This window comes from Halichoerus grypus, chromosome 5 (genome assembly GCF_964656455.1).
Source record: "Halichoerus grypus chromosome 5, mHalGry1.hap1.1, whole genome shotgun sequence".
In the NCBI taxonomy this organism is placed as follows: Eukaryota; Metazoa; Chordata; class Mammalia; order Carnivora; family Phocidae; genus Halichoerus; species Halichoerus grypus.
This window is the reverse complement of record NC_135716.1, coordinates 123,126,704-123,147,763: the sequence shown is the minus strand read 5'-3', so window position 1 is coordinate 123,147,763 and position 21,060 is coordinate 123,126,704. Positions and strand designations below refer to the sequence as shown.

The window sequence follows — 21,060 nt, the reverse complement described above, 5'->3', positions numbered from 1 at the left end:
GAGGCTGAGGACTGGGCACCTGGAGGCCTTTAATAATGATGATGGTAGGGAGGCACGATAGTTCTGAAGTTAATTTTCAATGTGAATTTATTGGGTACTCTGGCTCAGAAAGAAACTCCTCTGGTGAGAGGAAGGAAAACATAACACTTCCTGAAGAGGTTACAAAATGTTTTTTAAATTCTATTCATAAAGGGTATCAATCACCCTAAGAAATAAAGCCTCATTTGGGCTCCATTGAACAGTATGAAATAAGTGTTGTTGCCCATTTTTTGTTTCAATTTCCATACTCCATTTTATAGTTTGAAAGACTAGAAAACAACTTTTTTTTATCTTTTCTTTTTTTTGGGGGGGGTATGGTATAATATGGTCCTCTCCTATTTTAAAAAATTATCTGATTTCACAATTTTACTAAATGCAAATAAGATGCATCATTCACAGTTTCTAACTAAAACAAATACCTGTTCATACCCACCCATGAGTAGTGTATTGTGGGCAGTCCTGGAGCTACCATTCTCTATTTATTACTTTTTTCCCAATAACATCAAACTCCTATGTGCCAAGCAGAATGCTAGGAGTCAGTGATTCAAGTGATAAATATGAACGTGATCTCTTCATGTGTACTTTTTGGTGCTTAGGATCTTTTGAGGAGGCCAACAAATAAGAACTAAATAGGCAATTATGACAGTGTACTAAGTGCCCATTTCTAGTTGAATTAACTGTGTGTTATTTTTCAAAGCACTTGAACTCTCAGAGACTCGACTACTTCATCCATAAAGTGAAATTATGATTTATTACCTGGGTAAGAACAATCAGTATGGAGAAACTTTTTTTCTGGACTCTTCAAACTGTAACATCTATGATTCAACAAAATAATAATTTCTTGGAAGTTGCTTAAAATATGAAACATACCTGAACCCAGCCCCACGCCCTCAAAACAATCATGGAAACAAATGAACCCACAGATTCTAACCTTGTTCTCCCTTTCAGTTTTCCCCAGAAAAGGTCTGTTTGGCATGTAGAGATTCACAGCAAGGATGTGGCAGTTAGACTGGCAAAGCTAATCTGCCATAGTATCTTAGGGTTACTGGATGACTCCATGATTACCCTGGTAGTAGCTGTTAATGGAAACTAACGGTCTCTCTTTTATGGATAGGCAATTGGTATACAGAAAAATGACAAAATTTCTTGTAAGTTTCCAGGTATTTATATTCTTCTGAACAGATTCCATAAAGCCATGTTAAAAATTACCAGGACAAAAAATTAATAGAGTTCTCTTGGTCATGAATACCTTATGAAACTTCCGAAATCATATCTGTAAAGAAAGAAAACTGACATAAAAAAAATTGAATACACTTTCACAGAAGGTACTACTAAATGACATTGGTAGATTTAACATTTAAGCACATGTCAAGCTTTGGTATCAGAGTTAGCAGAATATGGTATGAGTTCTGTGCGTTTGCCATGTCTTCAAATAAAAGATAATACATGTATGACAACTGCCAATATGTTACAGCATCTTCATCTTTTAAATTTTCTAATTTACATTTTCTTCCTATATTTAATTTAAACAGTATTAAAAATCTGCTGCCATATAGGATAGAATATCATGTATCTGGAATAATTGACATGGGTTGCAATATTACTGAGACAGAACACTGACTAGTCAAAGTCGATTTTAAAGTTAATTTTAAAACTATATTAAGCATCTTAACAAAAGAATAAGATAACTCAAATCAGTAATGTGGTGTCATTATCACCACTATTATAGAAATAAAGAAATTGAAGTAGATGACAACTTAGGTCATTTCTGGTGATAATAGCTTTTGGTAGTTCTAACTTTCTCATAATGCTATAAATGAAATAAAATAATGTATGTAACCGTAATTTGAATTATAGTGTTTTGTTTAAGTGTCCAGTTCAGGCCATCGATGGTCAGTTCTTTCTTATTGATCAGTTAAATAAAACAAGTGCTCAATTCAATCTTTCAAAGCAGTTTTACTTCTTGTAAAAACGATTGTGTGTGTTACTGCATTGACTGATTTTTAAGATATTGCAAAGGTACAGCAATAACACTGTTTGGGGGATCAGAGCTGAGAGTCTTCGGCTAGCGTGTGAAGGAATGAAGCTACTTCCATCCCTCAGTGTTCTCTGGTAGACAAGCCTAACTACTACAGAATGGTTGGAGAATTCCTTGACCTATCACAGAATGTTCATTGGAGCACATGCCTGGTCATATTTTTAAATTTACATGGGTTTATGGAATTTAGTAGAAGAGAACTTGAATCATGTCCATTACTGCAGTTTTCTTAAGCACAAACTTAAGCGAGGGAATGGACACTGCTCAAAGAAATGAAGCTTGCCAGAGAAACAATGGGTGTTTTGAAAAAAAAAAATCATGAGCATGAGGAGACATCTGGCTGAGTGGACTAAGCTAGCAGCAGATCTACTTAGGTGAAGGAGTGACGTTTCTAGGCACAGCGTCTCTGGGAGGCAAAGGCTAGGATAAAGGAAGAACCGACTGCTCTGCGGAGAGAATGAAAAGAGCTGATAATCCAAATGAGATGGCAATTTCTGACTGACTGAGAAAAGAAAGGAACATACAGGATGGCGGTTTAGAGTAGGGACAACATTGGGCCATGCTTATTTTGGAGTTATACTTGAGAATCTAGCCATACCACTCAGGATCATTTAACTAAACAAGCCATTAATAACTTTCATTCAGATGTATATAAACTAGAAAGATAAAAAAAAGTATCATTCCTTAAGTGTCTACTTCATGTCAGACATCTGTTTATGTGTTATGTCATTTACTCTATCAATTTACTTAACCAGCATGTGCCTATAATCCACTAGGCATACTGTTCAAGGCATTGGAAGTACAGCAATGACTGAGATAGAGGAGATCTTATTCTTGTGAGGTTTGCAGTCTAGTAAAGTTGAAATTAAAAAGAAAAAGGAAAATTAAGATCATTTTTGATGGCATAAGTGTTATGGGAAAATGATAGCATAATGCTGTAGAATGACTGGGAGATCCCTGATTAGGAGCATCAAAGATTACATTTAATACAGATCTGGAGAATGAAAAGTGACATCAAAGCAATATCATAAAAGAAAGAAGAAAGAAAGAAAGAAAGAAAGAAAGAAAGAAAGAAAAAGAAAGAAAGAAAGAAAGAAAGAAAGAAAAGGAAAGAAAGAAAGATACCCAACTGTATCAGATTCTGTTGAGAGTATACACAAGACAAAGACAGAAAAAGTGTCATCAGATTTAGTAAAATAGAGGTCATGGCTAACTTTGACAAAACGTGATTGAAATTGAAATAGAATAAAGGTAGAGTGGAGAGAGTTTATAGAAAATTCTTAGTGTTGCTATAACAGAAACTGGTGGTAGGGTAGTAGATGAAGAGAAATTGTGGCCCAAGAGGTAACTTTTTTTTTTTTAAGATTTGTTTATTTATTTTAGAGGGTGGGGAGGGCCAGAGGAAGATGGAGAGAATCCTCAAGCAGATTCCCTAATGAGCAGGGAGCCCAAGGCAGGGCTTTATCCCAGGACCCTGAGATCATGACCCCAGCCAAAAACAAGACCCGGATGCTTTAACCCACTGAGCCACCCAGGCACCCCAAGAGGTAACTTTTTAATGTTGGGAGATTAGAGTTTAATGATAGGCATCATCTTGGAGTAGTAATGCCACAGATACTGATAATGATGAAATAATCACAATGCTGGTTTATAATCTGCCAGGTGTTTTTCTAAAGGATTTACCTGAATTATCTAAATTTATCCTCACAACATTCCTTCAAAGAAGATTCTATAATGAACTCTGTTTTACAGAGAAGAAAACTGAGAGACAAAGATAAACTACTTTGCAAGGTTATACACATAGTAAACGCAGAGCCATAACTTGAACCCAAAACGTTTGACTCTAGAACATATTGTTGAACTTTATCAAATGCCTTATCTATGTCAGTTTGTCATAATTTATGTTTTTATTTTTGTTTAATCAGTTGACATTGTAGACCAAGTTAACTGATTTCCTAGTGTTAAACTAATATTGTTATCCCGAATGCCTTAAATTAAGCGATGCTGAATTCTCTTTTTACATATTGCTGAATCAGATTGCTAATATTTTATTTGGGATTTTTGCATCTATATCCATGAATGTAATTTTCCTTTCTCATTCTAATCTTGTCTTATTTTGCTATCACGTCTATGCTAGCTTCATAATTTGAGTTGGAGAAAGTTTTTATTTCTCTCTTAGCTAAAAAACAAGCAAGCAAACAAAAAAAGTGTAAAATTTCATTTACTTCTTTCTTCTGTATTTGATAGACTTCGTCAGGAAGATATTAGGATGGAGAGTCTTCTTTTTGGAAAGTTTTTAAATTACTGATTTATTTTGCTGGTTATAAGGCCAATCAAATATTTTAATTCTTCTTAATCTGCTTTGGAATTATTGGTCTTAGGAACTATTATTGCCTCCATGTTACACCTAAAGAATGTAGGCTTAGAGAGTTTATCACTTCCCCAAGGGGACTCTGGCAGCAGCTTGCAAAGGCAGACTTTGAACCCAGGCAGCTGATTCCAAAATCCAAACTTTTGAAGCTTCCATGCTGCACTGCCTGTTAAGTTTTACATTTCTAGAAATTCATCCATTTCATGTAAGTTTTCAGTTTTTTAAAAACAAAGATATTTATGTTTCATTTTTAAACACTAATGACTATGATTATGATTTTATTTTTATTACTCCTTTGGCATGTGTACCTTCTTCCTTTTTGTCTTACTCACCTAACTAGAGATTTATAATTTTTATCAGTTGTCTCAGAGAACCAACTTTTGGCTTTGTTCTACTTTATTGTGGGTTGTATTCTATTTTGTTGATCTCCGCTGTATCCTTTCATTCATTCCATCATCTTACTTTTATTTTGCTATTTTTTTCTAATTTAAGTTACAAGTTTAGATCATTAATATTGAATTTGCTTTCTAGCATAGGGAAGTTTTCACATAAAGAATCCTCATTTAATTTAGTTCTTTTTTTTTTAATTTCCATTTTTATTTCTTCTTTGGTTAATGAGTTTTTAAAGGTTCTCCTAAAACACAACGTTTTCTTATTTTGTTAGTTATCATAGCTACTTATTTTTATTTGTATATTATTTCTTTGTTTATATTTTTAATAATTATGTAATTAAACATATAATAGCAGTAAGGGTCAATTCAGGAGACAGAAAAAATATGTTATTTCAGTAAGGGATCTTCAAAATGAAGAATTATTTACTTAGGACAAAATGATTAACTACCAGGGCACCTGGGTGGCTCAGCCGGTAAAGTATCTGCCTTTGGGTAAGGTCATGATTTCAGGGACCTGGGATCAAGCCTCACATGCATACATCCAGCTCCCTGCTCAGCGGGGAATCTGTTTCTCCCTCTGGCCCTCCCCAGGACTCGTGCTCTCTCTCTAAGAAATAAATAAAACCTTTAAAAAAAAAACAAAACTCAAAATGATTAGCTACCAAAGTAATAAAAGAATGAAAGGTGTCCCTTCACACCAACCAAATATTACTGCTTCTTCTGAATGACACTTTCTCAATGAATAGCATCATCATTTACCCTGAGGACCAAGTTAGGAGCCTCCAGTCTTCTACGGAGAGAGAAATCACCTTCGTCTCATCAAGTCACCATGTCGTGAAGAGTTGAGGTCCATCCAATACATTTGCACACTGCCACCTGAGTAATATTTTAGAAATGTAAATTCAATAAATTTTCTCAACCTTTTATCATATTTCCATGCCTCTTTCTTTGCTGGAGGATAAAAATCTCTAATCTGATTTCTAAGAAATCTTTATTCTTCTGCCCATCCTGATTTATCATCCACTTCCTGCCTTTTTTACACTGAATTACTTGTAGTTTACTAATGCACAATGGGTTTAGACATTTACTTTCCCTACACTCTTTCTTGCACAAGATTTTTAAATATATTGGTTCTTTGCACTTGGTACACTCAACTTGGAACTGTCCTACTCTTTCCCCCACCTCCTTCAGATAAATTTACACTTGAATTATAAAATTCATATTAGCTATTACATCAATTCAGAAATCTTTCTTCTCCTCCTTCTGGGGTGGGGATTAAATGTTCTCCCTTAACGTCATCATCATATCTGTATTCCAGAATTCATCACACTGCACTCTGTTATTATCTCCAATTTACAGGAATAAAACTGAGAATCAGAGAAGTTGAGCTGTTTACTCCAGGTTGCATAGCAAGCTATAAATTAAATTGTACTGCTTGGTGTTCCCCTGTTCTTGTTGTGCTACTATCTAAGGGACAGAGACAATCTAAATCATAACATGCATACAGGTAATGTAATTCTAAAGGAAATTTTTAGTTAGGAATTTTAAATGTTTTAAAAAGAAACACAGCACTGTTTTGAAAAAAAATTGAAATTGTACTCAGGAACTTACCATGTAAAATCCACTCCTCTCCACAGCTTCCTGGGCATAGCAGTTGGAAAAACACCGCCCTACTTGTTTTTCTTGTAGTATCAGAAACAATACAAACCTGCACACCTAACAAATCATCTGTGAGATAATGACAAGGGGGTAGACAGCTGAGGAAAAACAGGAAACAATCCCCAAGGTACTTTAAATATTAATCAAAACAAGTTTTCCTTGGGAAGACTTATGGTGAAGCTAAGATCAACAGAATGAGTCATATCCAGTCCAGAATGAGCCAGGCGGAGGGGAGAGGAAAGCGTCAGTTTAGGATTCATTCTACTATTGGGAGGAAGGTTATGCAATTATAAGAAGTATAAATTATATCAAGCACAACTGAATCATATGACATATGTTGTACACACTATTCACAAGCTCTCTGACTTTGTTATTCAAACATATTTATTTCAGTCTTTATGGGGTTATTTGTCCACATACTTGAAGCCAGTAAAAACAGGTGACAGATCAGTTGTAAGGAGTTGATTTTGAAATCACATTATCCCCACCCCCCTTTCAGAGAAGCCTTTATTTTGTAATGTTTAAGAAGGTATAATTTACAGTGAAGTGAATATAGCTTCAAAACTCAACTCTGCTATTTACCAACTGGTGACCTTTGGCAGTTTGCCTAAGTTCACTGAGGTTAAGTTTCCTCACTTCTGTAAATGTAAATAATACTATCTACACCATATAATTGCTGTGAAGATAAATAAAACTGTCAATTATGAAGTGACAAAGAAGTGACAAAAAACTCAAAATAGCTTATAGAAAAGGAAATATACTTATTGGCTTTCATAACTCTTTTTTTTTTTTTTTTGATTTTATTTATTCATTTGAGACAGAGAGATACGGAGAGAGAGAGAGCATGAGCAGGGGGGAAACAGAGGGAGAGGGAGAAGCAGGCTCCCCGCCGAGCAGAAAGCCCAATGCGGGGCTCGATCCCAGGACCCTGGAATCATGACCCGAGCTGAAGGCAGACGCCCAACCATCTGAGCCACCCAGGCGCCCCGGCTTTCATAACTCTTAAACGTAACAATAACTCTGCTTCGTGGGAAGCTTGATCCAGGGTTCAAGCAATGTTACTAGGTTACAAGGTTCTGGTTATTCTCTCTGTGTATCTTAGCACATTCCTTTGTACTGGTGCTTTCACAGCCTCTTCTTCCATTTGTCATGTAAAAATGTTCTTGCAGATCTTCATATCCCTTTCTATTTATCCAGTAGAAACTGCAGTATAAAAGATAGATCTTAGTTTTAGATATATTTACCAAAAGTCATAAGATTCACTATTTTAATTGAACTGTCTTAGATTATATGCTGTCCTTAGAGCCATTTACCATCATGAGTGGAATGCAGTGACCTGATCAACTTGGGCCCAAATCCCATTCTCCATCCTAGAGCATAGAGTTGACAGGTCTCCTTTCTGATGTCATGAGCCAAAAGGGAAGGATGAATCTCTGGATAAAATAGAAAGGTTGAAGACCCGTTCCAGAACAGGAGTGAATGGATTCCTGGGAGTGGCTGCTGAGTAACCTAAATTCCACTCTTTGCTAGAAAGAGGTTAACTCTGTAATTGCATGCCTGAAAGGTATCAATGTGTGACGATATGGAATAACAACCAACTGAATAAATAAAACCCTAATCTTTAACACTTCCTTCTCTCCAAGCTTTTTGGTGTCAAGAATCATGGTCGTAAACAGCAGAGTTCTTTAATTTTGACTAGATTTTCATTGAAGTTTTTCTTGTGGTTAGTAGGGTAGCATTTATGATTCTTTTCCTTAAACAATGAAGATGATCAAATTAAAAAAAAACAGATATTAAAAATAAAAAACCTTCTTTTCTTATATGTTAGAAATAATCCATTACTCTTCTTAATTATATTGGATCGAATCAGTAAAGAAGATGAAAGCAGATACTCCTTGGGGCTTTTAGGTAACGTTCAACTGACTGACAGAAAGAGAGTCCCAACAGTGTCACCAAAGTAGGACACATTCAATGGGTGGAAGTGCCTTGTCTGCGTTTACTTCTCTAAAATAAATGAAAGTTAAGCCAGTCTTAGAATGATGGTGGCAAGTTGTCCTAGATCTGTCTATGACAGGGCAGTCATTGCTAAGCTGAGGCTTCACTACACCGCTCTGCTTAGCATCATGCGTTCCGATCTGTTATGGCGTTAGACAAAACTTGTCTGGTTCACTCTGGATTGCAGACAGTTCGAGATGTTTTAACTCAGTGTTGTAAATTGCCACTCAAGTCACAAGTGACATGGTTTCTCCAGATTTGTCTCTAACTCTTTCTGCTTCAAAGACCCCAGATCAGTTTCTGGCAAGCCTGCTATGATGTGGAAGTAATACGGATTGAGGTATGTTAATCAGAAATATTTTTAAATTTTCTGGTTCATGACAGAACAGGTAGGCTGAGTATGTGTTTCCACTTGCATGATGGAGCGAGTGTGCTGACTCAGCCGAGACTGATGTGTAAATAAGTTGGCATGAATTGAACTGGTGCTGGTACTGGGTAAATCACTGAGTTGGTTGGAGACTTAGCTCCTCGGGTATTTGTAGTTTGTAAGTATAATAGCGCTATAATGGAATTTTAGTTACACTACTTACTTAGAATAGCACAGGTCCATCCATAATGAGGAGGAATTAGCTGACACCTAGACAGAATTAGGATGCTTATGTGGGTAGCATAATTCTTGAGGCTATTAATGCTTCTTGCTTTTGGTAGGAGGAAAGAGTGGGAAACATTTTGCGAACTTAAATAATTTGGGATGTTGGATTGCATTTTAGGACCACCTCGAGAAGTATAATTTATCCTATTTTGACTAAAATTTAACTTCCGTGGGAGAAAATATGTCATGATTCAGGCCAAAAAGGTAAATGACAGGAAAATGTTCTCACTTGTTATTTTCATAAAATAATTTCTTAAAGGAAAAGCATTTCCTTTAGGTTCTAAGACATGCACATTGAACCACCATAGGACAAGACGTTTGGTTGTGTGTGCGAGAGACCTTTGATCATTGTAACCTTCAGTCACTGCACTGATGGCCTGGTTCCTCTTGAAGAGGGTTGAGAACAGGACCCTAGTCCGGCATTCCTTTGTGGCTTAAAGGGCAAACAATAGCTAATTCCTCTTTTTGTCCAAAAGGCTTGAACTGTCACGGAGTCCTGTTCCAGATGGAAAATAGCACTGAAGGTTTTAGGCATTTTCAGAAATGTAAATGTTTCTTCAGTGTCTGTTTTGATTTGACCACAACTTCAACATTGAGTGTTAACTTTGGAAATTTGGAGCAACCACTATTCACCATAAGTTTATGAGGCTCTACCCTATGTATGCAAAGATTTCACTTTTCTAGGCCACTGAGGAACAGTTCGGAGGAATTATTTCATTTGACACGATGGAGAGTACTCTGGAGGACTGGAAGTAGAAAACTACCTCACATGGTTGAACATTGTGTGCTAAGGGAGTCATTTACTCATTTCAGTCCCCTCCAGGCTCAGCCCAAGTATAAAAGGATATCTCATAGATTTATCAGTGAGTGTTAGCAAAGGGCACTAAGAAAACTGCTACAATTAAATTAGAATTTTCTAATTTAGCCTGACCAATTAAAACGCATTATCATATTACCTTGCGTTTTCATAAAGGTTTGTGTCTAAATATATTAAACTATCCTTTGAGCATTAATTAAAGAACGCAACTTGCTTAAGAGTTACCATTTACCTTCTGTGTTATTTGCCTAAATAAAAGCGATTCTGCTTCTTACTAGAATAAAAAAAAAAATAGAGTTACCGTTTCTTTTGTTGGGCTGTTATTTTCATGAAGCAACATGAAGCAAAAGATCCATTCATTTGAACACTCATCATTGGTGAGTCACAGGTTAGGGCAGAAATAGGACTTGACTGCACATTTGTTCTGTGTTGATGATTCCCGTCTAAACCACTTCCTTATATCCTGGTCTTGTTTTCTGACACTGGGAAAAAAAAAAAGTCAACAACCATGCAGTTGAATCATAATTAAAGTCTGAGTCCTTAAAATCACTCCCTTAAGTATTAAATGTATTTTTCTTTTACCTTGATCATTAAGTGACTGTTTTCAAATCAATCTTTCGGAACATGCTGTCAGACTGACCATATTGAGGTGAAGTGCACGGATGAGGGTTTAAAACAAAGACCATCTGCCTTGAGCACCCCCTCCACACCCCACCCCCGGCAGCCCACACTGCAAGGCAGAGACAACAGCCATTCCTTCAGTGTGACTCTTACCCCAGCTGCTGAGTAGTAAGAAAAGCACTTAAGAAAGATGAAAAGCGATTCTGACATTTTACCCAGATGTTGATTAACAGCTATAGACAGTACAAATAAAAATGTTTAATCACAGTTTTAAAGAGCAATATAAATATAACTCCATCTGACCTTTGGAAAAAAGGAAAAAAAAAAATGACCTTTGCAAGTGTGCAGTTTTTACCTTTATCACAAAAGCCACACCTCTTCGATGTGTTGTGTGTTGGCTTTAGTCCAGAATAACTCTCTTCCTGCTTGTCTCCATAAAAATATTAGAGTTTAGTTTTTCTGACAATCCATTTTAAACACAAGAATGTTCCAAGGAACTCTAATGAAATATTTTTATATTGTCTATTAAAAGTCACATCATACGTGCTGAGAAAAGTTCAATTTTTCCTCAGAAACTCCATTATATATTATTGGTCCAATATGAAAAAATGTTTAAACGACTCTCTCTATATATTGACTTCTAAGAAAGCCTACTGTGACAAACTTTATAACACAATGGTTTAAAAAGTAAATTTAACTATTTTTTAAAAACTGACGTACAAAACAAAACTTTTGCAGATCCTTAACTACCCACCCACCATTCTTTGTATCTACAGTTAACGACTTCCCCAATCCTTCTCTTGTCCTGTTCTCCTCTCATAACCTCGTTAATGAAAAATAGAAGTGATATTTTATTGGTTTATATCTATTTATTTCAAGATGCAGTCTTGTCAAAATGCACATTAAAAACTATTTATCTGCCTCTGTAGAATTGGTTGAAAGGTGTATATAACCACTGTTAATGACCTAGCTCTCTTGTGCACATGAAAACTTGAAAAGAATCCTTCCCTTAACCCCCAGTTGCCAGACGTAGCTTTTTGTGAAAGTTTTTTTTTTTTCAAGAAATAGATTCAAGACTTACAAGAGTGAAAAGCCCTCCCCAAAATGAATCTTACAAAAAACTCCTTGCAATTAACATATAACTCTAAATGTCAGCGAGCCTTATTTTCCTAAGGTCTGGTCATTGGTGTACCAAACAGCAGTCTAGTTAGATCTGCTTCACTAAACTGCTTAATCTTAGAAAAAGAGACTCGTTTCATAAACACCACTTTACAAACGTAATTCCCCATTACAACTTAAAAGATACATAGAACAAGCAATTCTCTTAAAACAAATTTCATGATCACATGCTGCTCTTATTCCAAACTGGTCTATCTAGTAAAATAAAGTGCGATTTTATTCAAGGCCTTGTTTTAACTGTGGGCCCCAGCTAGAAATGGGACCCAGAATGGGCTTTCAGACAGAAATCTCTGAACATAAGAAGGTTAGGATTGTTCATAGACTTTATTTACATGGGAAGCTCATTCGTCTGGCAGGTACCATCCCCCACCCCTTTCCTTTCCTTAACATCCCTGTTGCTTTCTCCTGCAGCTTTATTACCTCCATTCTCATCTGAGTCACTGCACAGTCATGGGCTTTTCGTGGGCCTAAGGAGAGGCAGTTGTCTGTCACTAGCTCAGAGCTGTTTATGCTTAGTAGTATTCACAGTAACTATCTTCCTGAAGGAGCCACTGCTCTTTTCCAGTGTGTGTATTTAATGTGATCATTACAAATGGACCATCTGTGCTATTAGGTTAAGAAGTAGACTGGTCTTGTGGCTAAAGGATGCTTTAAAACCCTGAAGGTGAAGGAAGAAGGTGTGAGAAAACTTAGTTGCTGTTTCACAACAGCAATTTTGGGAGAACTAGGTATTGATGGGGAAAGGAAATGGAAGAAAATGAATATTACAATCACTGTTTAAAGAGAAGTATTTCTTTTAGGTACTTCACATTGAATGTTGATTCAGGATGGTGCTCTTATTCACATCCAGTATCACTTGTTCCAAATCCTTTAATCCAGAAATCTTCCTTGTGACATCTGGGCACGTGCCGTTTCTCTTACGTGGACTGCCCTTCTCCTTTCTCTGTCACTCCACAGCAAATGCTACTCTGAGAACAAAAGGGACTAATGATGGATGTCAATGTCGAACGAATGATATGAAGGCATTTCTAGCAAAATAAAGGGAACAAGAGCTTCAAGGTTGGGAAGGCAGATTTTCCTTGGAACTTAGAGTATATAAAACTAAATACAGTATGCTAGCATTGGCGGGTTCGTGGACCCTCAACCCCAGATGGCTCTGATTTACCCTGAGCAGAAACAGTATGCTGCTGAGAGGGAGCCTGTTCATTTTCCACTTGAATGGAATCTGAAAGCGGAGAAATCTCACAAGAAACTTGAGTCTCACAAGGTTTCAACCCAAATTTTGCAGATTCAGGAGTGAAGTCAACTGAACTTGACAAAATTGTGTGCTTTGGTTTTTTTCCTATCTCTACAAATGAACCATCTGTGCTATTACATCAAGTGCAGGGAGAGAATCATGTCTTATTCAACCTATCCCCGATCCCTAGTTAGCAATAACCAGAAACAAAGCCATTTGAATGCATTCTGTGGGGGTGGGAAATGACATTTACCTCCTTCTCTGTTCTCTCTCCTCTGTCTCTTGACCTCATAGAGGCTGATTACTCCTTGGTAAGTACCCTCTTTCTCACTATTCCCCTCGACTATAGTAAACTGACATGGAGCTTGTCAGTGTGTTGCCTCAGGAAAAGGTGCCATGTACTCATTGACACTGGACCTGTTAGATACCATTTGATAGGATCTGAGGCTTACTCGGTTGCAACAGGCGGGTATTCCAGAGAACCGTGGGCATAGGACCACGTGTGTGCTCTGCTTCGTTAGCAGGGCGCTTCAAATTATTCTTTTTGCCTTTGCTTAAACCCCACTGGTTTCCTTTCTCTCAATTTTTTAAATGTCTGATTAAATATTTAAATTTTGAATGTATTTCGATACTATTCATGCATTTGTCTTAGCCAAGAGTAGTTATTTGGAGTTAGATAATCTAAATACTAAAACATTTCTTTTCTCTCTCTCTCTTTTTTATTTTTCATTTGGAATTTGCTATGATATAATTATTGTGTTTGGTTGATAAAGACATTCAAATGTTTAGTTGTAGCTACCATATAATAACTTTTCTCTCAGCCATCCCCTCACAGTTTTCCTCAGCCTTTGCACATGGAACACTACAGAAGTGCTGTTAAATACATAAAATATTGTTTGTCCTGAGTCAGCCATTGTTTTAAGCCCTTTAACATGTATTAAGTCATGTAATCCTCCTAACCATCAGTAAATAGGTACTAAGATGATTCTCCACATAGAGGTTAAGTCGTTTGACCAAAGTCACAAGCTAGTGACAAGAATTCCATTCAGGCAGCTCAGCTGTGGGGTTTGTGCCCTTAACCACTGTGCCTCTCCAGTCCCGTGATTTCTTTCAGGATTAATTTATTTTAGCCTGTTGTAGAGTGTTCTGGTCGGTTTTATATAGGACTTGTTACAGGAGCATACAATCTTCTTGCGTTCTTTTAAATGGCTGATTCCACTGGAACTACTTCTCTGTCACTTAAGGAAATGTCTTAAAATCAAGTGGTAAAGGAAAGCTCTTGTCACAAACACAATCCATTAAAAAATACATGCACCAACTCTACTTGCACAAACAGCAAAATACGACTATTTTTCCCAGATCATTTTAGACAAGTATCAAAATCAGCTAGACGAGAGCTAAGTTGACAGACCCAAAATGGTTTGCTTTGAAAAGAAGAGGGGAAAGTAAATTTGGACTGTATAATCTTCACTCAAATAATTTCTGCAGCCTTTGTTATTGTTGAAGGAACATAGGGGAAGCAAGAATTTCAGACTGGGATGTTCAAATTAAGCTTGGGATCTTACTGCCTTGATTGTCCTTTCTAAAATTTTTGGAAAAAAGATAATAAATTACCACTGGATATGTTGTGATTTCATGCGGATGCTTGCCTTTCTTTGATCTGTTGATTGAGTCCACCATCTGGTGGCTGAATTTTTCGTGAATGCTGTGGCAGAGGAGATTCTAGGTCTAACATTAGCCTCAAGCGTGCTTTTCTAGACCTCTGGGCCTTCAGAATAAGTTCTCTTTGACTTGGAATTTTTGTTTAGAAATATTAAATGTTTTTCTTTCATTATGGCCTTAGTGAATAATTAGTTCCTAAAGGATTTAAAGTTTATATATCTTATACCATATTGCTGGGCTCTCTTCACAAATGTTTCTCAAATTGTGGCCTGGGATCAACTCATCAACTGGGTGACTTATAAAATGAATATTCCTGGACCTCATCCTAGACCTACTTACTCCTCTGAGATGCATCCTCTGAGATGAAACTCAAGAACCTATATTTTAAATAAATACTGCAGGTGGGTTTCACATACTAAACACTAGAGAATCTTTGGAAAGGTCTTGTCCTTTTTTTTTTTTTTTTTTTTTTTTTGCTATTACTGATATTACTCTGAGGTAGGGGAAAACTTTAAAATACTAAATAAATGAAAATTAGTACATAAGCATCAGTGAAGAAAAAGGTTTTGTCTTCTCAAAAGGATCCTGAAGACAAGAATGTTGTTTGTCCTTGTCCATAAGCCATCACATCTGATATAACTCCTTTGGTAGCCTCTTCAAACATTTTTGGAGGAAAGTTATAAAATTATACACACACGCACACACACACACCACACACAAAGTCTCTTTACCTTTTTTTATTAGTCACATTCCTCCATGCCCTTTTCTGGAAAAAAATCTGACAGAATTTTTGTGGACCTGCCATCTTGCAGAATAGAAAATTTCTCCTTAAAGAATACTGTCTTTAAAAAAACTAAATGTGACCTTTTCCTTCGAATCATTGCTTCCTATTTACCAGTACTGACAGCAAGTGACATACTTTGTACAGGATGAAATGACAGAGGCCGGCACTAACCTGGTGAACCCTGCACATAACTTAGGATGCAAATCCAAACATTTGAGAGGAGTCTGCCAATCAAAAAATCTTTGAGTGTATGAACAGATAGTCTTTTTCTCATCAAACAGGGGACCCGAGCACCACTTGTCTCAGCTGGATGCCTTTCCCTGTTTCTCTTATATGATTAAATTGTAAACAACAGATACTTTAGGGTGATGAAAACACATTCACATCAATGTGAATTTAAAAAAAAAAAAAGTTTTCCGATTTCAGTCTACCTGTTTCCCAAAATAATGCAAAAGAAAACATAAAGATGCCTTACCTTTAACAACAACAGAAAATCATCTGCATACAGAGTTACACATTCTTTCTTTACTGCCATTGCTTTCCAGTCTAAGTAAAACATTCCTTTAAAGTTTGTCAAATAATTTTCTAAGTCAAAATGTTCTTGGCCAATGCTTTTGCACTGGAGGTAGCTGATTCCACTGGGTCTTTGAAATCTAAGCGTAGTCACATCACTACATATTCCCCCCATTGTTTGTTTACTTTTACCTCTTGCAGACATGATGGGAAGCAATTGATTTCAGGGGTATGATATTTGAAATGAAAATTTCCAAAGACATGAATATTCAGGCTATATTATCGTCAAGGCTTAGGAAATGAATAAAATACAGAGTAATTTGTAATTAATATTTATTTAAGTTGACATTTAATGGTTAGATATTCTAAAAGGATAAACTAGTATATAAAGATAAAACTGGATTATTGAGGATTTCCTAGACTATGAGCTTCTTGAAAGATTGTCTTATTTGTCTTTTTTTATCCCTGTAGTAGAGCACATTGTCTAGAATTCAGATTATAGAAACAGACAAGATGAATTTGTAAACTAGTTCTGCTACTTATTATATGTATTTGGTTGAGTTACTTACGTTTTGTCATGTACATAATGGGAATAATAATAGTACTTACTTCATAAGGTAAGTATTGAATAATGTAATAAATGTAACTCTTGACACTTCCCTTCACATGTTCTAAACTTCAGTGTTAATTATTGCTACTTATCAGTACAGAATGAAAAGGGTTAATATTTAAATCAAGGATTTAATACTGTCAGATACACTCTAATCTCTCTTAGCTCTGGATTTTCTCCAACTGTACATTGCTTCCACATTCTTTTGCTCATCTTGATTTTTCTGATGGAAATGTCTTTTATAACTATTTACTAGTGCCCCTTACAAGGGAAATTCTTACTTACTGTTGAAATGTGGAGAACAAGGATTAAAAAAATATTGTTTTCACAAGCTTGAACTCAGAAATCAACACAATGCATGATAATAAAGCCATACAGGGCTACCTTAGAGACTAGTTCCTAAGTCAGCAACACTTGAGTGCAACGTAGTGATTCCCCCTAAAATACAATTTTGCTCTCAAAGGGTTATTTGGCAATGTCTACAGCCATTTTTGTTTCTCACAAGTTGGGAGAGGGTTACTCTAATAGATAGAAGCCAGAGATGCTGGTAAACATCCTAAAATGCACTTAACAACCCCCATAACAAATAAGTATTAATCTCAAACTGTCAGTAGTGCTGAGATTGAGAAACCTTGTCCTAATCTGATAGTCCATATAGATCTAAAGAATGAATATGATTTCCAAAAGAGGTATTTATAAATCATGGAAGTATAGAAAAAGAGAATCACAGAGGCAAATGTTTTGCGTGTCCAACCAATTATCTTCCTGGGGCAAAACTCATCTTCGAGGCTGACAAAATTTCTTTACCCTCCAGGCAGCTTTTCCATTCCTGTAGAGAGGCCATCATTTGAATTCTAAGATGATGTTTTCTAATTTCATACTCACCAAGAAAGCTACCAATATAGCTTCTTCTGTAGTTTGTCCTGGAAAAGATGTCTGGTAGCTTGTCTCTTTCTAAAAATTGGATCAGTTCCTATAAGATGTCGAAGTTATTGGCATAAATTCGTTCAAAATATTTTCTTTTTATCCTCTTAGTATCTGTAGAATCTGCATCTGCAGTAACATCACCTCTCACATTCCTTATATTGTAACTTTTTTTTTTTTCTTGATCAGTCTGGCTAGAGCTTATCAGTTTTATTAATCTCAAAAAGTCAGCTTTTGGTTATATTGATTTTCCCTATTTTTTCTTTTCTTTTTTAAACATTTATTTCATTGATTTCACAATTATCTTTCTTTCTCCTACTTACTTTGAAGTTAATGTGCAACTCGTTCTCCAGTTTAAGGTAAAAGCTGATATCATTGATTTGATCCTTTTCGATTATAAGAATTCAGTGACACAAAATTTCCTCTAAGTACCACTTTAGTGGCACCCCACAAATTTTGATATACTGTGTTTCCATTTTCACTCAGACAAAATAATCTTTAACATCTTTCACTTCTCTGACCCATGATTATTTACAGTATGCTATTTAATTTGCAAATATTTAGGAATTTATCAGAGATCTTTCCATTTTTTATTTCTAAATTATCTAATTGTAGTCACAGGGCATGCTTTTAATAACTTGAATGGATTTAAATGTATAAAGACCTCTTTTGTGGTCCGGGATATGATCAGTCTTGGTAAATATATTGTATGCACTGGAAAAGTATGTATATTCTCTGTTTTTATGTAGGGTATTCTATTAATGTCAAATGAGTAACATAGTGAATACTTTTGTTCACTGGTCACTGCATAACAGTGAACTTGTCAAGGTAAATGTTAAATTGTAGGTTCCTATCTAGGAAGCCATCTTGTTTTGTGCAGCCAATCTCTTCTTTTTTAGTATTCCCCGTTTTGGGAAATTCTAGTCCAGCCGTCCCTATGATTCAACCAAATGTTAACTATTTCAAGAAGCCTTCTTGCTTTCTTCTAATAGTATAAGAGCTAATAGTATTGTTTATATTGATAGCATATTTAATTTTGTATATATTTATTTTCATGTTCTGTTGTATCTTAAAAATAAAGACTTGTTCTTATCTATGTGCATATTCTTAGCAGATGGTAGAGAACTTGGAATATTCATGTGTTCAAACAGTGCTGTGGAGTAGAACTGTTATCTCTTAAAGCTTTGTGTTTATCTTAATGCATTTGCACAAAAATTGATCTCTTTTGATTAAATAGATTTCTTCTAGAGTATTCCAAACCAGTGACCAACCATCATTACTTTGAACACTTCTAATCATTTGTAGCTTGTTATTCCTGGAATTAACTTAATTCATGCTTGAAGAGTTCTATTAACATTTCTTTCTTATGTTATATTAAAATCTGCCTTGTTGTTATTTACATCTAGAAAAAAAGATGCATCTTCTTGTTTTGTTTCTTCTTCCTTGATTCTCTTTATTCATTCCTTTGTCATGCTAGAATTTTCAGTCCTTTTATCCACTTCTTCTCTATGGCATAGTTTAGTGACTATCACCATTGTAGTTATTTTACACCATGTGTAGATGCATGCTTCAGGTTGTCAAAGTATACTCTGAGGTACACAGAAATGTACCCAGTTTTCCATGTCTGGTCTGATCATAAGTTCTCTTGTTCTGAACACGTTGTTTCCATATTATAGTCACAGAAAGAGCGAATAGAAATGAAGAAACTAGGGGCTGTCTACTTTTCTAACACTTATCTAGAGCCACCGTACCCGTTTCTGCAGGTTGCTCATTGTGCAAGTGTGTCCAGCTAAGGGAAAAAGTGATGAGTAAAGCCAAATTTCCACTCTGTTGGTCAAGTCTTTTACTCTGTTGTAGGGTTATGTCTTCCCAGCATAAAGAATGCCTTCTGATGTAACCAAGCTGTGCTCTTAGGGTTTGCCCATATCAGGAGAGAGACGTTTTTGGCTAATTATCACAACAGTGCTGTATATTCTCATCTCAGCCCACTTCACATCCACCCCTCACATTACCGATGACAAAAAATGATGCCTAAAGTGGCAAAGCTACTTTACCCCAAACCATACAGGTATTAAATATTTTGCATGAAACGCATTAAGGAAATCAGATGCTGATGAAATCTCTTACTTTAGTTTTTCCCTATATTTGTTCCAAATGCTCACTTAAACAAGATTTTGTGAGCTTAGATGATGTTTCCTATAACATGAGTCCAATGCTGTAAAATAACCTCTAATCCTAGTAACTTGAACATGAAGTTGTCAGATGGGAAAGTGCAGAGCATAGATATTATAGGAATAAAGGGTACACGTGATGGCTTGAGGCAGGTTGATTCATTGTTGTGGTTAAATCCATATTTCATCTTAGGACAGCTTCACTATTGCTAGGTTAGTGAACACAGATCATACGCTGTAATAATTTTTACCATAGAGACATCAGAATAAAGGTGGACATCACATCTTACTCAACCAATAAGTTACAAAGTAAAATGTATTAAAAATTAATTTTCTGAATTCCATTGTATTTGCCATATTAGCTTTATGTATTATTTCATTTTCTTTCTGCTATAAAACTCATTAATTTTAGGGCGCCTGGGTGGCTCAGTTGGTTAAGCGACTGCCTTCGGCTCAGGTCATGATCCTGGAGTCCCTGGATCGAGTCCCGCATCGGGCTCCCTGCTCGGCGGGGAGCCTGCTTCTTCCTCTGACCCTCCCCCCTCTCATGTGCTCTCTCTCTCTCATTCTCTCTGTCTCAAATAAATAAATAAAATCTTAAAAAAAAAAAATATAAAACTCATTAATTTTAATCCAGGATTAACACAATAAGAAGAGGAGAATTGGTTTTCTGTAGCATCTTCCACACTCAAAGTATCCTAATGTTCTTTATAAATAATGAATGAGATGCTTTTAGAGTAGGGAGTCTGTAGGCAAACAGAGTAGCCATGTACAAAGTGGTGATAACATTAAAAAAAAAGATAAATACAAAAATGAAAGCCTTTTCATGCTGTCTTTTGTTCCTTTAAGTTTTGGTGAAACTTTTAAGTAAGTTGTTATCTGGGAGTAAATGTCATGTCTAAAGAGAGAGATCAGGGAATGGCTATTAGAAAAATTCATTAATCACGGTTGTATTTAAGTCATGATAATCTATTTATTAGCCTTAAGGCTCCTAGGCTTTTTCACTTCTAAAACTTATCCTTCTATAAAAAAAAAAAAAAAAAAAATTGGCGGAGGTTGAAACCTATACCAAGCAATGCAAGAGAGTTTAGAGCTCTTAGAGACTTGTGAAATTCAAACATATTGTCTTTTACTACAGGCAATAATATGTATATTAAACTAAGGTGAATTTATTCCCAAATAAATATTTTTTAAGCTGAAAACAGGACTCAATCCTAACCAAAATGAATGACTCTATGAATCAGTTTCCAATTTATAAGCCTTAGTATGTTTCTCTCTGATATAAATGTACAACAAATTGAGAAAATATGGCAGGAACTTGAACACCATGATGAATGAGGGAGCCACAGGTGAACTTGGAAAAAGGTCCTTTCTAGCCCAAATTCCCTGAATCCTT

General features: G+C 35.9%; 1 long non-coding RNA gene across 1 annotated transcript; it reads right to left on the bottom strand.

Moving 5' to 3' along the window:
* Window positions 1-1,076: 1,076 nt before the first annotated feature.
* Window positions 1,077-6,599, bottom strand: LOC118523545 (uncharacterized). Its single transcript, XR_013447560.1, has 3 exons — window positions 6,452-6,599; window positions 5,650-5,716; window positions 1,077-1,312 (listed from the first exon to the last, which is right to left on the bottom strand). It is a non-coding gene; the product is annotated as an uncharacterized LOC118523545 (long non-coding RNA).
* Between the last annotated feature and the right edge of the window lie 14,461 nt (window positions 6,600-21,060).